This window comes from Zootermopsis nevadensis, unplaced genomic scaffold (assembly GCF_977971745.1).
Source record: "Zootermopsis nevadensis isolate Lab colony 2312 unplaced genomic scaffold, Znev_1.0 Znev_ptg000009l, whole genome shotgun sequence".
NCBI lineage: Eukaryota > Metazoa > Arthropoda > Insecta > Blattodea > Termopsidae > Zootermopsis > Zootermopsis nevadensis.
This window is the reverse complement of record NW_028259141.1, coordinates 815,833-836,487: the sequence shown is the minus strand read 5'-3', so window position 1 is coordinate 836,487 and position 20,655 is coordinate 815,833. Positions and strand designations below refer to the sequence as shown.

At 40.1% G+C, this 20,655-nt stretch overlaps 1 protein-coding gene across 24 annotated transcripts in view; it reads right to left on the bottom strand.

Moving 5' to 3' along the window:
* Nucleotides 1–20,655, bottom strand: part of LOC110826776 (agrin-like) — a 741,485-nt gene that overhangs the window by 168,602 nt on the left and 552,228 nt on the right. Inside the window, exon 1 of one of the 24 annotated variants that reach the window (XM_087345746.1) lies at nt 10,158–10,230. The exons of the other annotated variants lie outside the window; for them this stretch is intronic. The gene's annotated coding sequence lies outside the window, so the exon portion shown is untranslated. Of the gene's footprint in view, nt 1–10,157; nt 10,231–20,655 lie in introns of those variants that run through there. 24 annotated transcript variants of the gene reach the window in all.

Here is a 20,655-nt window from a genome sequence, read left to right as displayed (position 1 = left end):
CCGAGGTAAGATCAGAGGCTGTTGGTATTTGAGAACGGGGTGCTTAGGAGAATATTTCGACTGAAAAGGGTGAAAGAATACAATAAAATAATTAGAGATTTTAAAAATATGTTCTTCACCAAATATTATTAAGACGACAGAATCACGTGGAATGAGGTGGGCAGAGTATATATACGAGGTGCGATCGGAAAGTTTCCAGACTGCGCGTATAAAAACCCGTACACTTATCTCAGGTATTAAATTCATCCATCACCCTCGAAGTAGTTCCCCTGGGAGTGAACACAACGATCCCAGCGCCGCTGCCACGCCTGGAAGCATCCCTGGAAATCTTTCTTTGTCAGCCTGTCAAGCACCATCTGCGATTCTGCCTGAATCTCTTCTATCGTCTCAAATCTCCTTCCCTTTAGCTGAATTTTCATCTTTGGGAAGAGGAAGAAGTCACACGGCGAATAAGGAGGGTGCGGGATGACGGCCATGGTGTTTGAGGCCAAAAACTGCTGAACTTTGAGGGCGGTGTGCGCTGGCGCGTTGTCATGATGCGTCGCATGTGGAGTTCTTCCTTTAGAATCAGCTGACAGGTCCCATAGCCTATCCCAACAATGTCGCACAAGTCGTTGATGGTACGACGTCGATCTTCGTAACATTTTCGGGCGTTGTGCTCGAAGATGGTCGTCCAGAACGCTCGTCATCATCGACAGAGGTTCGGCCATTTTTAAAACGTGAATGCCACACAAATGTTTGCGGACTCCCCAAATGCTTGCTTTAGCATTTCATAGGTTTCCGTAGCCGTTTTGGCGAGTCTTTGGCAAGAGATTCAGGCAGAATCGCAGATGGTGCTTGACAGGCTGACAAAGAAAGATTTCCAGGGATGCTTCCAGGCTTGGCAGCGGCGCTGGGATCGTTGTGTTCACTCCCAGGGGAACTACTTCGAGGGTGATGGATGAATTTAATACCTGAGATAAGTGAACGGGTTTTTATACGCGCAGTCTGGAAACTTTGCGATCGCACCTCGTAGAAGGCGTGTGGTGAAATTACAAATTCAAAAAAACAAACAAAAAACACTGTTTTCGTAAAACATGGAGGGTAATAAACACGTGCTTGCAGGTGGAACCACAGTATTAAAAGTTGCGTTTGTGGACGTGGTTCTTACGGCTTAAGTTAGGAACCTACGTCTGGTCCTTACAGACACAATAACAGACCATCGCGTTCCATAACGCGGCTAGCTTTCTGACTCTGTAACATTCAGAGACTCAAATAGAACATTTTCACATTTAATATTTGTTGCTGTAAGATATTTGGTCTGTAAAAAACAACTAATATTTCATTTAATATTTTAATATTTTCCGTCAAATCACAAATTTTAATAAGATAATAAAATATAAAATATTTAAAATATCATTTCACGTTCCGCATCGAATGATCGATTTACAAATTCGATGCGGAACGTGAAATGATATTTTAAATATTTTATATTTTATTATCTTATTAAAATTGTGATTTGACGGAAAATATTAAAATATTAACCTAATTCACAATATGACGCAAATATACTACCTTATAATATTTCATTTGAAAATTTTACCATCTGGATGACGAAAATGTGTGTGTACGGCACAATATCGTCAAGCTTATTTCTACCACGAGGATGAGGGACGACGAAACTGAAACCTGTGGAACTCCAGCGTACTTCGCAAACATGGTCACGAAGAATTTACCTTCTGTTCAAATTCGGCCGGGTTTTTAAAGTTTTACGCGCTCTCTGGTGCGACGGGAGAACAATTTATGGGTCAGTTGACAGGAATAATTTTCTCGGATCACGGAAAAGTTTTCCATGCACTAAAATGGGGTACATAGATCGCTGTTGCATTTTTATAAACCTACTACGATTACTGGGAACAAGACGAAACTTGACATACGAATATAAATTTGATAATCCTCGATATTCAAGTAGATTTCAAAATATCGCGTCATTATAACTGCAAAAACTGACCTCTTCAAATATTAGACAAAGAACATGACAACGCTTATTATGGTGATGACGTTAGAAGACAAAAGGACTTGAAGTCGGTGGTGGTCTATCGTACGATAAATTCAAGTGATTCAACTATCATTTGGTGTAAACAGATTGTTCAAAGCACGGTAATATTTGCTGAACTAGCCTACACTCGTATATTGTGCAAACCGTGCTTCTGTGTGCGTAAAATCTGCAGTGTAAACTCCTCTCACCCATAAACAGCGAATGTACGTAAGATAACACACACATCACAAAGGAAGATGAAAGTGGGAATAAAGCTGTTAATGATATACCGCATTTTCAGTCGAAACAGAGAGCCTTGAGCAATATGTACATATACATATTGAAGTTAAATCACGAAACGTAGATATCCTACACATTGTTTGCTTGTTTTTAGGCGAATTTTAAAAAATATAAAGAAATTTATTACGTACGTTTCAGAACGTAGTTTTATCTCGCTGCACCAAATTAATTAAATCCCCTCGATTTAAACAAGAAACAGTTTATAAGTCGTATGACGAATGCAAAAAAAAAACTTCCGAAATAAACAAATAAACAGTGTTCAAAAAAGATGTATATACACGTTCGATGAATTTGATTTGTTCAAAACTAAATTGACCGTCTGACATTTTGTTTACGCTGAATTATGGGAAAAATACTGCGGTGCCATCTGTTAAGTGTATACCACACTAGGATCTTCACGTAAACAAAACACACGAATATCGATAAAAAGGTTAATTAATATTCCGTATTGTAACGTGTGTACGTCTTTTTTGGGACTCCTGTATGAGATTTATTTAGGTTTATTATTGCTGAATATAAAAGTATAAATAACTTTGTTATAAAAGTAATTATTGCACATGACAAATAATGACTGTCTTCTGGCAGTGTAGTCTGGTAGACGTTTATCGACGTTTCAGAGGTCCTTGCTGCCGCTATTATGTGGACGATGATGATAAAGGCTGTAAGGACCTCTGAAACGTCGATAAACGTCTACCAGACTACACTGCCAGAAGACAGCCATCTTCAATTTCGTTTAAAACTGAAAGAACAAATGAATGTCGCATAGCGTTACGAGGTGCGATCGGAAAGTTTCAAGACTGTGTCAATAGCGGGCGAACCGGATGTAGTACGAGCTTCTGCCGCTAGGGGGTGCGGCCTACATTCATAGTGAATCAGTGTGCCAGCCGGCATCATCGAATTAGCATTTGTTTCTTATTTACGGGCGTTTTGGTAGTGCATTACACCGACCCTCCTGCGATTTCGGAATGGCGTGTGCATCAAATTTGGCCAAAGACTCGCCAAAACGGCTACGGAAACCTATGAAATGCTAAAGCAAGCTCCGTGTGACTTCTTCCTCTTCCCAAAGATGAAAATTCATCTAAAGGGAAGGAGATTTGAGACGATAGAAGAGATTCAGGCAGAATCGCAGATGGTGCTTGACAGGCTGACAAAGAAAGATTTCCAGGGATGCTTCCAGGCTTGGCAGCGGCGCTGGGATCGTTGTGTTCACTCCCAGGGGAACTACTTCGAGGGTGATGGACGAATTTAATACCTGAGATAAGTGTACGGGTTTTTATAGGCGCAGTCGGGAAACTTTCCGATCGCACCTCGTATGACGGTTCAGTCTTCTCAGGTAAAGAAGGCGGTAATGTATGGAACTACGCACAAGTGATAAGTTCACACCTCGGAAGAGACGTTAAATGTAATTAATAATAAATACCTGGTTTTGAATTTATCAAAAAAGTAAGTACTTGTAAAGAATTCGGAGATTTACGCGGTCTCCTTGACGTCCAATCATAATTGTAAGTGCGTCTAAGCGCGGTTTTAAATGTAAGTGGCCCGCACAGATACGTACGAAGGAAACATTTAAGTTTCCACTAATCGTGTATTTTTTCCCGATTTGTTTCCACCAAGAACCGGTCACTACGCCGGAAACGAGCTCTTCGAATGGCGAAGTTCATAAATGCAGTACGAAGCTTGTAAACGCACGGCTGGTCTATTGGATTCGATCTTCCGGTGACTAGTCACCGGAAATGCGTTTGATCGGCGAGCACAGTCAATGTAATAGCACCCGTACGTGTCCTCAACTAAACGTTTCGTCGGACATCGAAGGAAAACGTCGAATCAGAGCGCGATAAATGGCAAATGAACTATAAAAGACACGGAAGGAAACGGTAGTAGGCTTATCCCGGTCTGTGACTGGAGGAACTGAGGAAAACCACGAAGAAGCCCATCAGGATAGGCAATCTTCCTGACACTTTTTAAACAGACAGCCTCCATAATAGGAAACAAGAATGCTAACCACTCGACGGTAGCCGAATGTTATCAGTCTATGTGTATATCAAATGTAAAACTTCTTGTCGATGGTGAAGAGTCAATTGAATAAAAATGTTCTTGGATATTATCCATCGTCTAGTAAATATAAAACGTAAAACGACGTTTCGGAGATGGGACTCTTATCTCCGTCTTCAGGTTCCTACACAGTTGGGCCCACTAGATAGATCTAATCCCTATCTCCGGAGGAACCTGAAGACGGAGATAGAGTCCCATCTCCGAAACGTCGTTTTTTCACGTTTTATATTTTATATTTTACTAGGCGATGGATTATATCCAAGAAAATTTTTATTCAATTGAATTTTCTTGGATATTATCCATCGTCTAGTAAAATATAAAACGTAAAAAAACGACGTTTCGGAGATGGGACTCTATCTCCGTCTTCAGGTTCCTAGACAGTTGGGCCCACTAGATAGAGCTAATCCCTATCTCCGGAGGAACCTGAAGACGGAGATAGAGTCCCATCTCCGAAACGTCGTTTTTTTACGTTTTATATTTTATATTTTACTAGACGATGGATAATATCCAAGAAAATTTTTATTCAATTGAATTTTCTTGGATATTATCCATCGTCTAGTAAAATATAAAACGTAAAAAAACGACGTTTCGGAGATGGGACTCTATCTCCGTCTTCAGGTTCATACACAGTTGGGCCCACTAGATAGAGCTAATCCCTATCTCCGGACCTCCGGACTGTGTAGGAACCTGAAGACGGAGAGAGAGTCACATCTCTGAAACGTCGTTTTACGTTTTATATTTTATATTTTACTAGGCGATGGATAATATCCAAGGAAATTTTTTATTTAATTGAATTTTCTTGGATATTATCCATCGTCTAGTAAAATATAAAATATAAAACGTAAAACGACGTTTCGGAGATGGGACTCTATCTCCGTCTTCAGGTTCCTAGACAGTTGGGCCCACTAGATAGAGCTAATCCCTATCTCCGGAGGAACCTGAAGACGGAGATAGAGTCCCATCTCCGAAACGTCGTTTTTTCACGTTTTATATTTTATATTTTACTAGGCGATGGATTATATCCAAGAAAATTTTTATTCAATTGAATTTTCTTGGATATTATCCATCGTCTAGTAAAATATAAAATATAAAACGTAAAAAAACGACGTTTCGGAGATGGGACTCTATCTCCGTCTTCAGGTTCCTAGACAGTTGGGCCCACTAGATAGAGCTAATCCCTATCTCCGGAGGAACCTGAAGACGGAGATAGAGTCCCATCTCCGAAACGTCGTTTTTTCACGTTTTATATTTTATATTTTACTAGGCGATGGATTATATCCAAGAAAATTTTTATTCAATTGAATTTTCTTGGATATTATCCATCGTCTAGTAAAATATAAAATATAAAACGTAAAAAAACGACGTTTCGGAGATGGGACTCTATCTCCGTCTTCAGGTTCCTAGACAGTTGGGCCCACTAGATAGAGCTAATCCCTATCTCCGGAGGAACCTGAAGACGGAGATAGAGTCCCATCTCCGAAACGTCGTTTTTTTACGTTTTATATTTTATATTTTACTAGACGATGGATAATATCCAAGGAAATTTTTTATTTAAATTATCAGACTGGTTAAGTTACGAAGGATGAGAAGACTATAACAAGTAATACGAATGTAGGAAACACGAAATGTTTACAAAATATTGATGTGAAACGTTCTATGGAAGATATTCAGTTAGGAGCGTAATATTAAAACAGAACACACATAAACAGGCTGTAAAAATTGTTGAAATGCCCAGAGTGGATTTTAATGTGGGGATTTATGGTCGTAGCACTTGGTAAAAATTGAATTACGAGAAACACCAACATCTCAGACAAGATCCTTCGATCATATGCAACACGCACTGATTTTGTGACGTAAAAAAAACACAAAGACACTACAAGGACGCGTGTGATGAACCTCTTTGTCTCTGGAGGACGAGGTCCACCGAACTTGCGACACTCACCGTTAGAGGCAGTGCACTCTTTTTACTAATTTGATGAATTTATATTGTCTAAAAACGACTCCTTATATGAAGATTTCTGTCTTCTGGGTTATTGCGCTGTGTAGTCTGGTCGATGTTAACCAACGTTTCAGAGGTCATACTGCCTCCGTCATCAGAGTATGAAGATTTCTGTCTTCTGGGTTATTGCGCTGTGTAGTCTGGTCGATGTTAACCAACGTTTCAGAGGTCATACTGCCTCCGTCATCAGAGTATGAAGATTTCTGTCTTCTGGGTTATTGCGCTGTGTAGTCTGGTCGATGTTAACCAACGTTTCAGAGGTCATACTGCCTCCGTCATCAGAGTATGAAGATTTCTGTCTTCTGGGTTATTGCGCTGTGTAGTCTGGTCGATGTTAACCAACGTTTCAGAGGTCATACTGCCTCCGTCATCAGAGTATGAAGATTTCTGTCTTCTGGGTTATTGCGCTGTGTAGTCCGGTCGATGTTAACCAACGTTTCAGAGGTCATACTGCCTCCGTCATCAGAGTATGAAGATTTCTGTCTTCTGGGTTCTTGCGCTGTGTAGTCTGGTCGATGTTAACCAACGTTTCAGAGGTCATACTGCCTCCGTCATCAGAGTATGAAGATTTCTGTCTTCTGGGTTATTGCGCTGTGTAGTCTGGTCGATGTTAACCAACGTTTCAGAGGTCATACTGCCTCCGTCATCAGAGTATGAAGATTTCTGTCTTCTGGGTTATTGCGCTGTGTAGTCTGGTCGATGTTAACCAACGTTTCAGAGGTCATACTGCCTCCGTCATCAGAGTATGAAGATTTCTGTCTTCTGGGTTATTGCGCTGTGTAGTCTGGTCGATGTTAACCAACGTTTCAGAGGTCATACTGCCTCCGTCATCAGAGTATGAAGATTTCTGTCTTCTGGGTTCTTGCGCTGTGTAGTCTGGTCGATGTTAACCAACGTTTCAGAGGTCATACTGCCTCCGTCATCGCCCTGATGACGGAGGCAGTATGACCTCTGAAACGTTGGTTAACATCGACCAGACTACACAGCGCAATAACCCAGAAGACAGAAATCTTCATATTCACCGCTGTGAGAACCTCAAGTCTTACGACTCCTTATATGTTTAAAAGGTTTTCTATGTATTTTTATGACTTATTACACATTCTACTGTCACGTGACGAAGTTTTACATTCAAGGAATGCAGTAATGTAAATACAAGTGATGTAATGAGACGTTAAAAGAATAATTTTGGATATTAAAACGTGCAACGAAGCTGTATGTTAAAGAACTAGCTAAGCACTGCAGGGACTGAGGAAAACACTGAAAGCCTATCTCGCCAAAGCCGATGTGGTAATCTAGACTCGAACCAGAGCCCCTCGTGTACGAAGCTGGCAAACATTCCTGGTAGCTTGGCAACAGCCGGGCGTCTGACGATCGCCTACAAATGCCATCAGGATATCATAATTATTCATTCGTTGCGTTATCTGCAATTTTATTGATCAGAAAGAATCATGTCGCTTAACGATTCTGTGTGGTTCGATTAGTGAACCAAATGTGTGAGTAGGCTTAAAATATTTGTCGTCTTCCACGTGTGGTTTTTCTTTAAGGTAATAATTCCATGTACGTTAGGCCACTTTTCCGCCCAGTCCATGCTAATTGCTTACCGTCTCTTGATGTAATCTCTTCAACTGTGTAATCGGCCTGCACTCTGTCACGTATTTTCAGTAGTGTTTTGCCTAACCATGCGTATCCAAGTAAGGTTCTTGAAGTTGTAATTTCTAGTTTTGTCTCTGTCCACGTCTTACCACTGAACTAGCCCAATTCTGTACACTCTAATTTAAGCACGGAACAAGAGAATTCAATTAAATGTGAAGGAAGTGGAGAGAGAGAGGGAGTACAGGTCACAAGAACGGAACGGAAACTAATTACACGTGTCTCTGAAACTTAAAAACATAATATAAATAAATGGGAAATGGCTGAACCAGAGACGTCTCTGAAGCTCACGAAGTTTTATTTGTTATTTTTTTATATGCTGATATCATAAAGTGTAAATCGCTTATTTGTAGTTTATACAAACTTAATCCACTTGAAGGAATTAGACAATACGGGTACAAATGTCTAGCCCAGAGGTCTCCAAACATTTTTGGTCTCGCACCACTACTTATTAAAAATGTAGCACGCACTCCCAGAATAAATAAATAAATAAATATTTAAGTGTAATTCTTATTATATTTATTAGTAAATAATTAACACGTCATAAAATCACAAATACAATTAAATACAAAACAAAATTAAATTGAAATTATCTCGCGACCCCCCAGCGGTACGTGCACCCCACTTTGGAGACCACTAGATTCTAGCCTATTGACAGGACGGGCGAAGTCTCTAAGATTGCACCTGACGAGTTAGTCAGACGCGGGTATAAGACACGAGACGTTACGTCATCGTGCTGATACTCGTGGATCCTAAAATTGATTCCACGCAAAAGGATAAGAAACCTCGAGATCGGCTCCAAATGTGAATCACGAACATCGTCTTGATTTATTTTTGACATTACACTGCAATTAACCACAAGAAATAATTTCTCTCTTCAGTGAGAATATTATATATTAGTAAAAATGTTCTATTTTCTTACCATATTTATAAGGAAGTCCGGGTTCATCGTTACGAAGACCTGGAATTCGTGCCCTAACCTAATCTTATTTATTTATTTATTTGTGGTTTATTTAACGACGAAAAACCCCAGTCAGGATGACCGGTCTCTGGGCCGAAGGTTGAACCCGGGACCTCCCGAATACAAATCAAAGCACGTGATTACCTCGTCACGTACCGGAGCGTAGGAGTGAAACGTAGGTCCATAGCACTCGCAGAAGATACGAGAAGTGAACACAAAATTTGTATTCCAAAATTCGAAGGAAGGCGACCACTTTAATACTTACACGTTGATAAGAGCGTAATATTTTTTAGGTTAGGTTAGGAAGAAAGTTTCTGAAGCAAAGTCACAAATATTAAGTTACTTACTCATTCGGTGTTCATGATTATTCAAATATTCGTAATTATAAAATATGCGAACCAGATGATAATTTATTTGATAAAAGAGTTAAATGTCAATGAGACTAACCTAACCCAACTTCTTCCCCCAAAAGAGACAAGACGCCGATTTCATTCAACATCTCTTCATTTCACATGGACCAGATATTAGATTCTTTTGGGCAGAATACGCAATTTGAACAGAGTCTGAGATCCGTAACTTCTCGTCAGTGGCTTGTGCCTTCAACCAGGGCAAAAACGTACCCTCAATGCGGTAAACAGGACGTTCCTCGTCAGAATCCGGTAAATCCACAGCTCAGACATAAAAATTACAGCAAAAACTGTACGAATCTAAAGAAAGTCCATGTGCACAGACGGACGGACAGATTACACTTCGATATGACAGGTCTCAGATACTAAGCCAACCTCCCAGTCAGACGCTTGCCACAAAGACTCTCCTGCCCATCTCCAGGGTGGATAAAGTTAGGAGAACGGTGTATTAGGATCTGAGGCGACGGTGGCACTAGTCTCCTGCTGGGATTTCTTATATCACTGCAACAGTGGCCCAAGGGAAACGCGAGTGATCCTTAGCGATGTTTCCTCAGCTGTTAGATGGTAAACTGATTGTAAGCAAATTTAATGGGATATCGAAATCAGCTGCAATGATCTAATTGACTGGACGGTCTTGGTAACACCACGAGAACATTTGTTCTAAATATCTGGCGACACGTCACACACTGTGTTTTGAATTATCTTGCAGTAATTATCTAAGTAATTATTAAAATAACAATACGTCAGGTTAAAATGCAAACGACAGCTAACCTTTGGAAGAACTGAAGTTACGGAGTCCATTTCCACTGCGCCGAGCACTCAAACCAAACACCGCACAAGGGAACGTTCGCGAAACAACAAGATGGCTGATGGAAACATCGAGAAGCACCTGGATTTTCTCCGCCAGAGCTCGACACTGTCGCCTAACTACTACAGTGGTCGAACGAAGCGCTGGTTGCAGATACAACTCATATTCGGGCGTGGGATGACCTCGAGACAGGAACTTGCAGTTTTGCAGGTGCAGTCAACAGCTTAGTGGATTCTCCGTGCAAAATATTTTGTAAAGAAGACCGACACGTCCTTTCTGTGCGAATCACGGTACAAAATGGAACACAATTTCAAATACAGCGCCATTTTGGGTGCAGCCTTCGCGAAAGATGACTTATAATAATTATAATTAATTATTTCGTGGAACCAACAAGTCAGAACAGACAGAACCATTTTAAATAAAAAAAAAGATATTATAATCCGAAACAAAAATGGAACTTGTCTCTTAATTGATACAGCAATACCAACTGAGAGGAATGTAATTAAGAAGAAACCGGATAAGATCTTGAAATAGAAGGAACTTCTCGTTGAAATACAGCGAATGTGGAGAGTGAAAGCAAAAGTAATCCCAAATATTTATAGGAGCAACTGGAATTGTCTCCAAGTCACTCAGAAAATATTTGGCCAACATTCCGGGCGAACACGACATCAGGGAACTTCAGAAGACAGCCATTTTGGGATCTTCATACGTCATTCGAAAGAGGATGTCGTAAAATATGTAGTCATCTCTAACAATAAAATATATAATGAATATAACACGTATTAAAAACAAAATGTCTTTCGGAAATAGATTTGTCTGGGGTACGTAGAAGTAAATACTCTGTCAAATGGCGAATAGATGGAACAATAATAATAATAATAAATACAAACATAATGCTGTCTGAACGAATTTAGCACAAATACAAATTGATAACATTTGTAAAACTGACAAAAAGAATTTTTTTTATAAATACGACACCAAAATCAATTACAGAACCAACAAAGCTCAAAACGTCTCTCTCCTCTGACATTATCCGAAACTTCGTACAGCAGAGAAAAAAATATATAAAGCTCCAACAGAACACAAATTCAACAGCAACAAATCAACGACAAAAAGACACGTGTCTGACAGGCATCAGGCACATTTTATACGCCAGAATGCAAATGTATTTTACACAGAACCAAGTCAATACATGTCACAGCCATTTACACTAAGAGAGTTTAAATATTTATTGCAAGGAGAATGACGGCTTCGGAGTTTATCAATCACAGAAACGTCTAGTGGACAATTAAAATAGCGTAACGAGGTTAATAATAAAACAACGTACACAATACAAATGCGTCCTTACTCCACACGCATCACAGCTTAACGTGAAGAGCTATCAGCATTTAAATAATTAATAAAGACAGCTTTCCACCTACTGTCAATACTTTCCACATACTCACACACTTGTGATCGTATAAGAGACAACTCTACATACTAGCACGCACAAATCAATGGGATTAATTCTTTAAAGTACTCAATAATTCACTTCCATTAACATCGTACTCTTTATTCTGAAGCTAACTTCTTCCTGTGTGGGTTTTCGCTACCTCCAATCAGAGGTTTCTTAGTCTTCGAAGTGAGCGATTGCGAGTAGTAAGTGACCAGCCCACTGAGTCTACACAATTTCTACCCAATCATGATTTAGACTGCCAGAGCCATCTAGTAGAGAATCAGGAGAGACTTGGGTGAGAAATGGTCCCTGAATTTTGCTTACGAAACATCTCGTTCATGCTCGTAAGATTCTTTTTACATGCCGTAAATCTACGACATGGAACAAACGACTTCAATTCCCTTCCAAAGGAAGTTATCACCCTTAGAAAATCCATCGACCTCGACCGGGTTTGAACCCGCGAGATTTGACGAGCACGAAAAACCCTAACTCGCCGCTGGACGTGGCGACACACAAAGGGTCGAGCTGAGCGTACCTCGAGGGCATCTCAGCTCTGTATCAACTATCGATGGTAGTGTAAGATGACGAAAAACGAGTCTGAATCACGGGCTACGGGAACGTTTGACTACTGCAGAAGTTTTGACAAAACAATCGAAATATTTAATTTAATTAGTATTGTCATTATTTTCGTGACTTATTTGTAATCAGTGTCGTATATTGGAAAAAAATCCATGCTCACTTCATAGAAGCCATTTGATGACAGACGTATATTTTGTGAAATTCGCTTAAATATATTTCCAGCGTCTCATGAATTTTGGAGATTTACGTGAACTTATACCCGTAACTTAGCGTAAAAAGGGACTACAGACCGAAGAGTCGTGAATCAAATTTGTTCAACACACTTGAAAAATACACAAGTAGCACGAAACTTTTAATTTTATTGCAAAAATTATAATGTGATTATAAATAAAACAAAAGCATGACCCGAAAAAAACACATTAAAAATGGGCAAAAATTACGTGTATCAACGAAGACATTACAATTTTTGTCAAAATATTACAAAACATTAATAACAATGCGACATATAACATCAAAATCAACTTCGATACAAACAGACAAGAAGGCGAATACAATTGTACAAGTATACAGAAATAAAATATTGAAACTGCGATGAAGTTTATCAAGGCATCCTAATTTGAAAGCTGGACTTGAATAACAACACGTACCGGATATTAGATATTATAAAGACAAGTGACTATATGAGACCCCACTCCACGCCTACACCCCACCCCCTACACACACACACACACACTTTGTAGGATGTTCATATGAATACCGTAAAAAATATATTCTTTTTACGAACTACTATTGACTAACTAAATAGATGGCTCACCGAACCCGAAGGTTCATCACCGAACTAACCAAAATCCCTGTCCTGGGCCAACAAAATCCAGTCTCCTTCAACTCCTATCTCCCATAGATCCCGCCTGAGATTATCCTCCCATCTACGTCTAGGTCTCCCCAGGGATCTCTTCCCCTCAGGCTTCCTCCCGCCTGAATTATCCTCCCATCTACGTCTAGGTCTCCGCAGAGGTCTCTTCCCCTCAGGCTTCCCGACCTCTTGCCCCATCCATGCGCGCTACATGTCCAGCCCATCTCAATCTTCTCGACTTAATCACCCTCACAATACTGGGGGAGCAGTACAGATTTTTGAGTTCGTCATTGTGCAGTTTTCTCCACGCCCCATCGTCTTCCCTCTTAGGCCCAAATATCCTCCTCAACACCCGATTCTCAAACACCTGCAATCTGTGTTCCTCCCTCAGAGTGAGAGACCATGTTTCGCACCCATAATGAACTACTATTATGTTTATCTATACAAGCCACATGAAATGTAACTTTATCACGAGAAAAAAACATATTAGTTACAGTGTAGCCAAACACGAAATAACAACTTCAACGTCAAAGAGAATTCTCGGTTTGTACTGGCTTTTAGTCGGTTAATTTTGCTTGATTTGGGGGAAATTTACGGAATTTAAAAGCACCAGAGACTGTCTTCGATCTATTCAACTGTATATATTTTCCCTTCATCCTTACCCACGTTATTTTATCCTATTTTTCATTCTGAATTCTTAATCTCCTTCCTTTTCCAAAGGCGTAGAGCTTATTAAACATAAAATTTCTTCTGCGTATACATCGAATTACATACCAGATTTTGCACTCGCCCGTCTAATTCTCACGTGACTTATTCCAGAATTTTCCATCTCTCATTTGAATCCCGGTCAGTGTCAGACTGCTATAATATTACGTCAACTCTCCGAAAGAAGAAATTGGACACGATAGTATTCTGCCTTCGCCATTTAATCAGGAACACCTCGTAAACTGAATCATAAGCGATAGGGCAGGTTTTAATCCGTGAACATGCCATCCTGAGAAGAGATAAATATCTTCGAATGGAATGTATTGTCAGTGCATCGTACGGACCCAAAACACAATCACGCGGATAAATACACATGGCGGGTCTCCCACAGAGTCTTTGTTCGTCCCCCATTTTATGTGAACGAATATTATAAACCCAACGAAAAGCGAACTCTTAAAATGACACGTTCACAAATTTTATCTTCATCAACTTATAATTTCGAAACAACAGCTTGGCTGTCCCGTTGTCTGCACGTAATTTGTAAACGTGGGGCAGTTTTAAAAATCACAGAAACTCCAAATCACTCTTCGTGATGTCCTTTTTATTTGTCATGATGTACAGAACGAAGCCATTGCTTTCATCAGCCGACTTCAGAACTGAATGGGTACTTAACGCAACCCGTCTGCACTTTGTAAGCTACGAGGACCTCTTCGGACTGAAAGATTGTCCGGCCAGAGGAGACATGGACGCTCGAGGGGGCCCTCAGAGGCTAGCACAGCGGTCCATTACGCTCGCTACACGCAGGGGAGAGGCTGGACAGAAGACTGGAAACGACAGGATGAATAAAGTTAAAATTAATGGAATTTCCATGTCGAAAAGGACTATTAAGTTCAGAGAATTTTGTTGTCAAACGCATTTTATAACGTCTCTAACCTAAACATTCAAACGTAAGAGTAGAATTTTAGATATTATTCCCACGTCGATGAGATTTCTTACGTAACGAGAGACATAAGATTTTAAGGGTTTTAACAGCGGCGAGTCTGAACATAAAATTTCGTCCCCGTGATCCACAATCCGATACAGATCCAAAAAAAAAAACCGAGTATCAAGAAGATTCTTTAAAACTTTTCCATCGTGCAACTACCCTGGCTTTGCGTAGTGTCTCGTTATCTGCTGTAAAATCAGGCTGAGTTGGACCAAAAATTAGCGAAAAGATCAATAGCCCTTTAACTTTTTAATAAGCGAGTGCTGCCGACTAGTGGCGACCATTAGAAGTTCGATCAGGGATCCCCCCCCCAAAACCCCTTAGACTGACTGCGAATTTAATGTTACATTAAATAATTCACTTATAAATAAATAGCGTATTACAATGATATAATATGGCATTTGGAAATTTAAAAAAAAATTGGTGTGTACGACTTATGTGGTACTGTTCAGCTCGACACATTGTCATGTACCAAAATATGGGTTATGTTTTGGTTTCTTTATACTAAAAAGAGTTCTATGGTATTTCCTACAAGAATTAAACTGGACCATGCCTCGAAAAAAGAATAACAACAAAGTAGGAAAGTCCTGATGAGGAACAATTGGAGTTTGAGCTTCACAAATTCAAAATTAATTTAGGTTAGGTTAGGTTAGGTTAGGTTAGTGTAGGTTAGGTTAGGTTGGGTTAGGTTAGGTTAGGTTAGTTTAGGTTAGGTTATGTAAGTTTAGGTTAGGTTAGGTTAAGTTAGGTTAGGTTAGGTTAGGTTAGTATAGGTTAGGTTGGGTTAGGTTAGGTTAGGTTAGTTTAGGTTAGGTTATGTAAGTTTAGGTTAGGTTAGGTTAAGTTAGGTTAGGTTAGGTTAGGTTAGTATAGGTTAGGTTAGGTTAGGTTGGATTAGGTTAGGTTAGGTTAGTGTAGGTTAGGTTAGTTTAGGTTAGTATAGGTTAAGTTAGGTTAAGTTAGGTTAGGTTAGGTTAGGTTGGGTTAGGTTAGGTTAAGTTAGGTTAGGTTAGGTTAGGTTAGGTTAGTTTAGGTTAGGTTATGTAAGTTTAGGTTAGGTTAGGTTAGGTTAGGTTAGTATAGGTTAGGTTAGGTTAGGTTGGATTAGGTTAGGTTAGGTTAGTGTAGGTTAGGTTAGTTTAGGTTAGTATAGGTTAAGTTAGGTTAAGTTAGGTTAGGTTAGGTTAGGTTGGGTTAGGTTAGGTTAAGTTAGGTTAGGTTAGGATAGGTTAGGTTAGGTTAGTGTAGGTTAGGTTAGTTTAGGTTAGTATAGGTTAAGTTAGGTTAAGTTAGGTTAGGTTAGGTTAGGTTGGGTTAGGTTAGGTTAAGTTAGGTTAGGTTAGGATAGGTTAGGTTAGGTTAGGTTAGGTTAGGTTACAAACGGCTGAGAAGTTTAACGTACGCTTCGCTAAATTCTTGGTTTATAAGTGAAATTTGTCTTGACTTTTAAAATATACCGCACATAACTGTGATATTCTGAATGTAGAATAAATTTCAACGCAAGTATCGAATTCTTTACGAGTCACCGCAGAGTAGACCACGATTAAATCAATCTAAATCACGGAAAGACGGGCAAAAAAAATAAATTTTGGTCTTTCCTTCACAGAAGAGGCCATAAAACATATTTAACGACCTTAAACAGTCTCTGTAGTTGACGTTTTGTCAACAGATCTCGTTAACGGCAACCTAACTGAAGCAGCGAGCAGCAAGACAGCCTAAATTCCACGTACAGAGAAATGTAACAACCCTCATTAACCACGCACTTTTATTATACGTGAATCCCGATTCAAATGTAAGTTAGAGAACGTGTAAAAGCAGGGTAGAAAGAAAAATTATATAGGCCACGACATATCAGTTACCTCAGAAACGTATTTCTCGCGAACACATAAATTAATTTTGTACCGATTTGTGGTTGCGATGGGGTAAGGCATGTCCCTGAGGAACTGCGGTCCCTAACAGCCCCATTTAGTAGTCACCAAAATGAATGCATTTGTATTCGAAAAGAAACGTAAGCCCCAATGCATCTAAACCCATATGGACTATCTTGGAATCAAACCCGGGTCTCCACTGTGAAGAACACACTTTGTACCTTACAAAAACCAAAGAGGGTTCATCTGGAAATGATGAAGGCTAATTTTGTTTCTGTTTTCTGCAAAAAGAGTGCAGTTAAGACCCCCCCTCCCCCGGCTACGGCGGTCCGGTCGGCTGCGTGATTAGCCACCCTCCATCCGACCCCCGGGGTGGCGTAATTCCTGACAGACCGGGGTGCTTGAGTGACGTCACTGCCGTCGACAAATCCTATGCGCGCGCATCGCATAGGATTTCGACATACTTTTAGGCCGATAGGTCCTTCTGGTTATGAACCTGCGACCCTCGTACGATTCCGTAGAGACAGCCACGTGATGTCATAAAACGGAGTTTGTCGGCGATCCCTTTATGTGGTGGCGCCTCTCGCTGTGGGCGAATGTTCAACTAAACGAGAGCGTCAAATCAAAATTGAGAGAACTCATGAATCTGTTCGTAACAGAAGCCAAAGTTAGCGTAATTTTTAGTAACATAAATTTCCATAAATTGACCTAATTTGTAAAATTTCTGCCCCTCCCCCCGTTCCCCTCAAGTCAAAATCAAATGTGACAAGAGTATTAATAAATAAAATGATTAACTTAATACTTTGTGGGAAAAAAAAATCATCTTTCATTTTGAAGAACCCAAAAATATACAATCTCTTATTTCTGTCCCAGTAAGAATTACAGACTTAATAAATCAATTTACTAAATACAAACAGAAAAAAAATATAAATGGGAAGGTTTATAAGATGACTGTAGAATACTTAATCCCGACATCTCCAGAAATGAAATTGAAATGTCATCTCCTGCTCCAAATGAATGTAACACATAATTGACGTAAGTGATCGCCAACAGATACAAGAAAATTAAAATGCGAGGAGAATTTTTCAACCCAAGAGGCGAAAATGAAATAGGTAAACAGAGGAAATATTGTACTATTGATGAATTGAAAGGGATAAGACGGTCGGAGCACACAATAAGGAAGAAACTTTTCTAAACGTCAAAGAAGCAATTATATTCGTGTGAACAGAAGAGCGTTGAAATGGCTTTTAAATCGGCCTTGGGAGACTAAACAGGAATAAACTGGCTCACGTTAAGACTGAGTGATGTTTGTCTAAGCTACGGGTCCAGAAACATGGCAAAACTAACTAACTAACTAGATGGCTTACCGAACCCGAAGGTTCATCACCGAATTAACCAAAGCCCTCCACCGGACCCTGTCCTGGGCCAACAAAATCCAGTCTCCTTCAACTCCTATCTCCCATAGATCCCGCCTGAATTATACTCCCATCTACGTCTAGGTCACCCCAGGGGTCTCTTCCCCTCAGGCTTCCTCCTGCCTGAGATTATCCTCCCATCTACGTCTAGGTCTCCCCAGACGTCTCTTCCCCTCAGGCTTCCCAACCAATACCCGGTGCACACCTCTTGTCCCATCCATGCGCGCTACATGCCCAGCCCATCTCATTCCTCTCGACTTAATCACCCTGACAATATTGGGAGAGGAGTACAGATTTTTAAGCTCGTCACTATGCAGTTTTCTCCAGACTCCATCGTCTTCCCTCTTAGGCCCAAATATCCTCCTCAACACCCGATTCTCAAACACCTGCAATCTGTGTTCCTCCCTCTGAGTGAGAGACCATGTTTCGCACCCATACAAGACAACAGGCAAGATTATTGTTTTGTATACTTTAATTTTCAGGTTCTTAGAAATCAGACGGGAAGACGAAATATTTTGGACTGAGAAGTTGCAAGCATTTCCAGAATTTAATCTCCTCCTAACTTCCTCGCGAGTGTCTTTTTGATTTGTTGTTGTTGTTCCCAAATATTTGAACTTTGTTAAAATTTCAAAGGATTTATTAGCTACCCTAAGATAATTTTGCCCGCCTGTCTTCTGATGACGAGATACTAACATGTACTTAGTTTTTTCTGAATTTACTTCCAGCCCCACTTGTCTACCAGCCTCTAGTAAAACTTCTGCGTTCCTCTTTATTGTATTTATATCGTCCCCCAATAAATTAACATCATCAGCATATGCCAATAGCTGATGTGTCCCATTCAATTGCAAACCCTCCTGCCTACCTTGGACCTTCCTGATGGCGTATTCTAGCGCAAAGTTAAAGAGCAAGGGAGACAAAGCATCTCCTTGTTTTAGACCGTTCTTGATGAGGAATGTCTCAGATACATATTTACCTACTCGAATTTTGCTGCAGGTTTCATTTAAGCACATTTTTATTAGACCCACTAGCTTCTTTGGTATACCAAATTCAATACGAATATTATATAACACTTCTCTCTTCACAGAGTCATAGGCTTTTTTGAAATCTATAAATAATCGATGTACGGTCCCACCGAACTCCCATTTTTTCTCTACCATCTGACGAATGCAAAAGATCTGATCAATCGTTGATCTGTCTCGTCTGAACCCACACTGATGATCCCCAATAATTTCATTCGCATATGGGGTTAACCTTGCCAAAAGAATGTTGGATAGAATTTTGTATGAGGTTGATAGCAGCGAAATTCCTCGGTAATTACCACACTCAGTCTTGTCCCCCTTCTTATGAATAGGAATAATTATGGATTCCTTCCATTGATGTGGCATCTCTTCCTTATCCCAAATTAACTGAATAAGCTTATGGATCCTCATATGCAACCCTTAGAAACATGGCAAAACTTGTTCAAAAAGATTTCAACCGCTAGAGTATGATCAGGAATTCTGAACGATTACTATGAATGGTAAGACGCCATCCGGAGGAACGGTAACTCTGAAGGCATTTCGTGGTGAGAGAAAAATGACCCCGGGGCAGATTTATCTTTCACAATTTCGGTCCGCGTTTCTCCATACCCCCATCAATCACTTCGGAGCTGTCAAACACTTCAATAGGCTGAAGGTAGACGAACATCTTCGGATTCCTTTTTATTTCAGAAGCTCAAAAATCGTCTTGCCGGTGAATCAAATGCGTACGAAAACATTTTCATAATTGATGTCAGAGGACGGCGTCTTGAAGGTACTTCAACACACCCTGAAAGCTCAAATGCTCCGGTGAACAATTAGCGTGTACTTTTGTTTTGAACTTTAACCTACAGCGTGTCTTGTGAGAGGTCTCAAATGTCTTAAAACATTTAAAATCTCTAACTTTGGAAGGACGGATCTCCTTTCGTCTTAGAGTAAGAACGAGGCTTAAAACCTGTAACCTGTACCTCCGTAATCAGGGCGATGGAGGCAGTATGACCTCTGAAACGTCGGTTAACTTCTACCAGACTTCACGGCGCAACAACCCAGACGACAGAAATCTTCAGACTCTCCGTCTTGAAAACTTCAAATCCGAAGGATAAAAAAATTTCGGAATAAACTTTTCAGCAGTGAAAATCATAAGGACGATAATCCCTTAGCAGGGTTACCATAGCAACGACGCAACACAAACACACAGCCTGCAACAACGCTCATTACATTACATGTACAGAGACGTATAGACGTCATAGAAAGGGCAGATTCCTTTGTCAGTGGTTTTCCTCAGGCAGCTTGAATCTCCACGTACCCGGGCGAAACCGTGCGTAGCTCTACCTAAGATTTCACATGATTATTTTTTTATATATGTCCCCACTTTCGGTTAATTAGTTCGTGAAACTGTAATTAATGAACGCTTCTCGTTAAAAATACTTTCCAGATGTTGATCGTCACATCAGTTCCATCCGAATCATTCCTTGCCTCTTACATCCAAGTACAGTCAAAGTGTCATCTGCCTCAGTGGGGTTCAATTCACATTATACGAGGTTCGATCGGAAAGTTTAAAGACTGCGCCTATAAAAACCCGTACACTTATCTCAGGTATTAAAT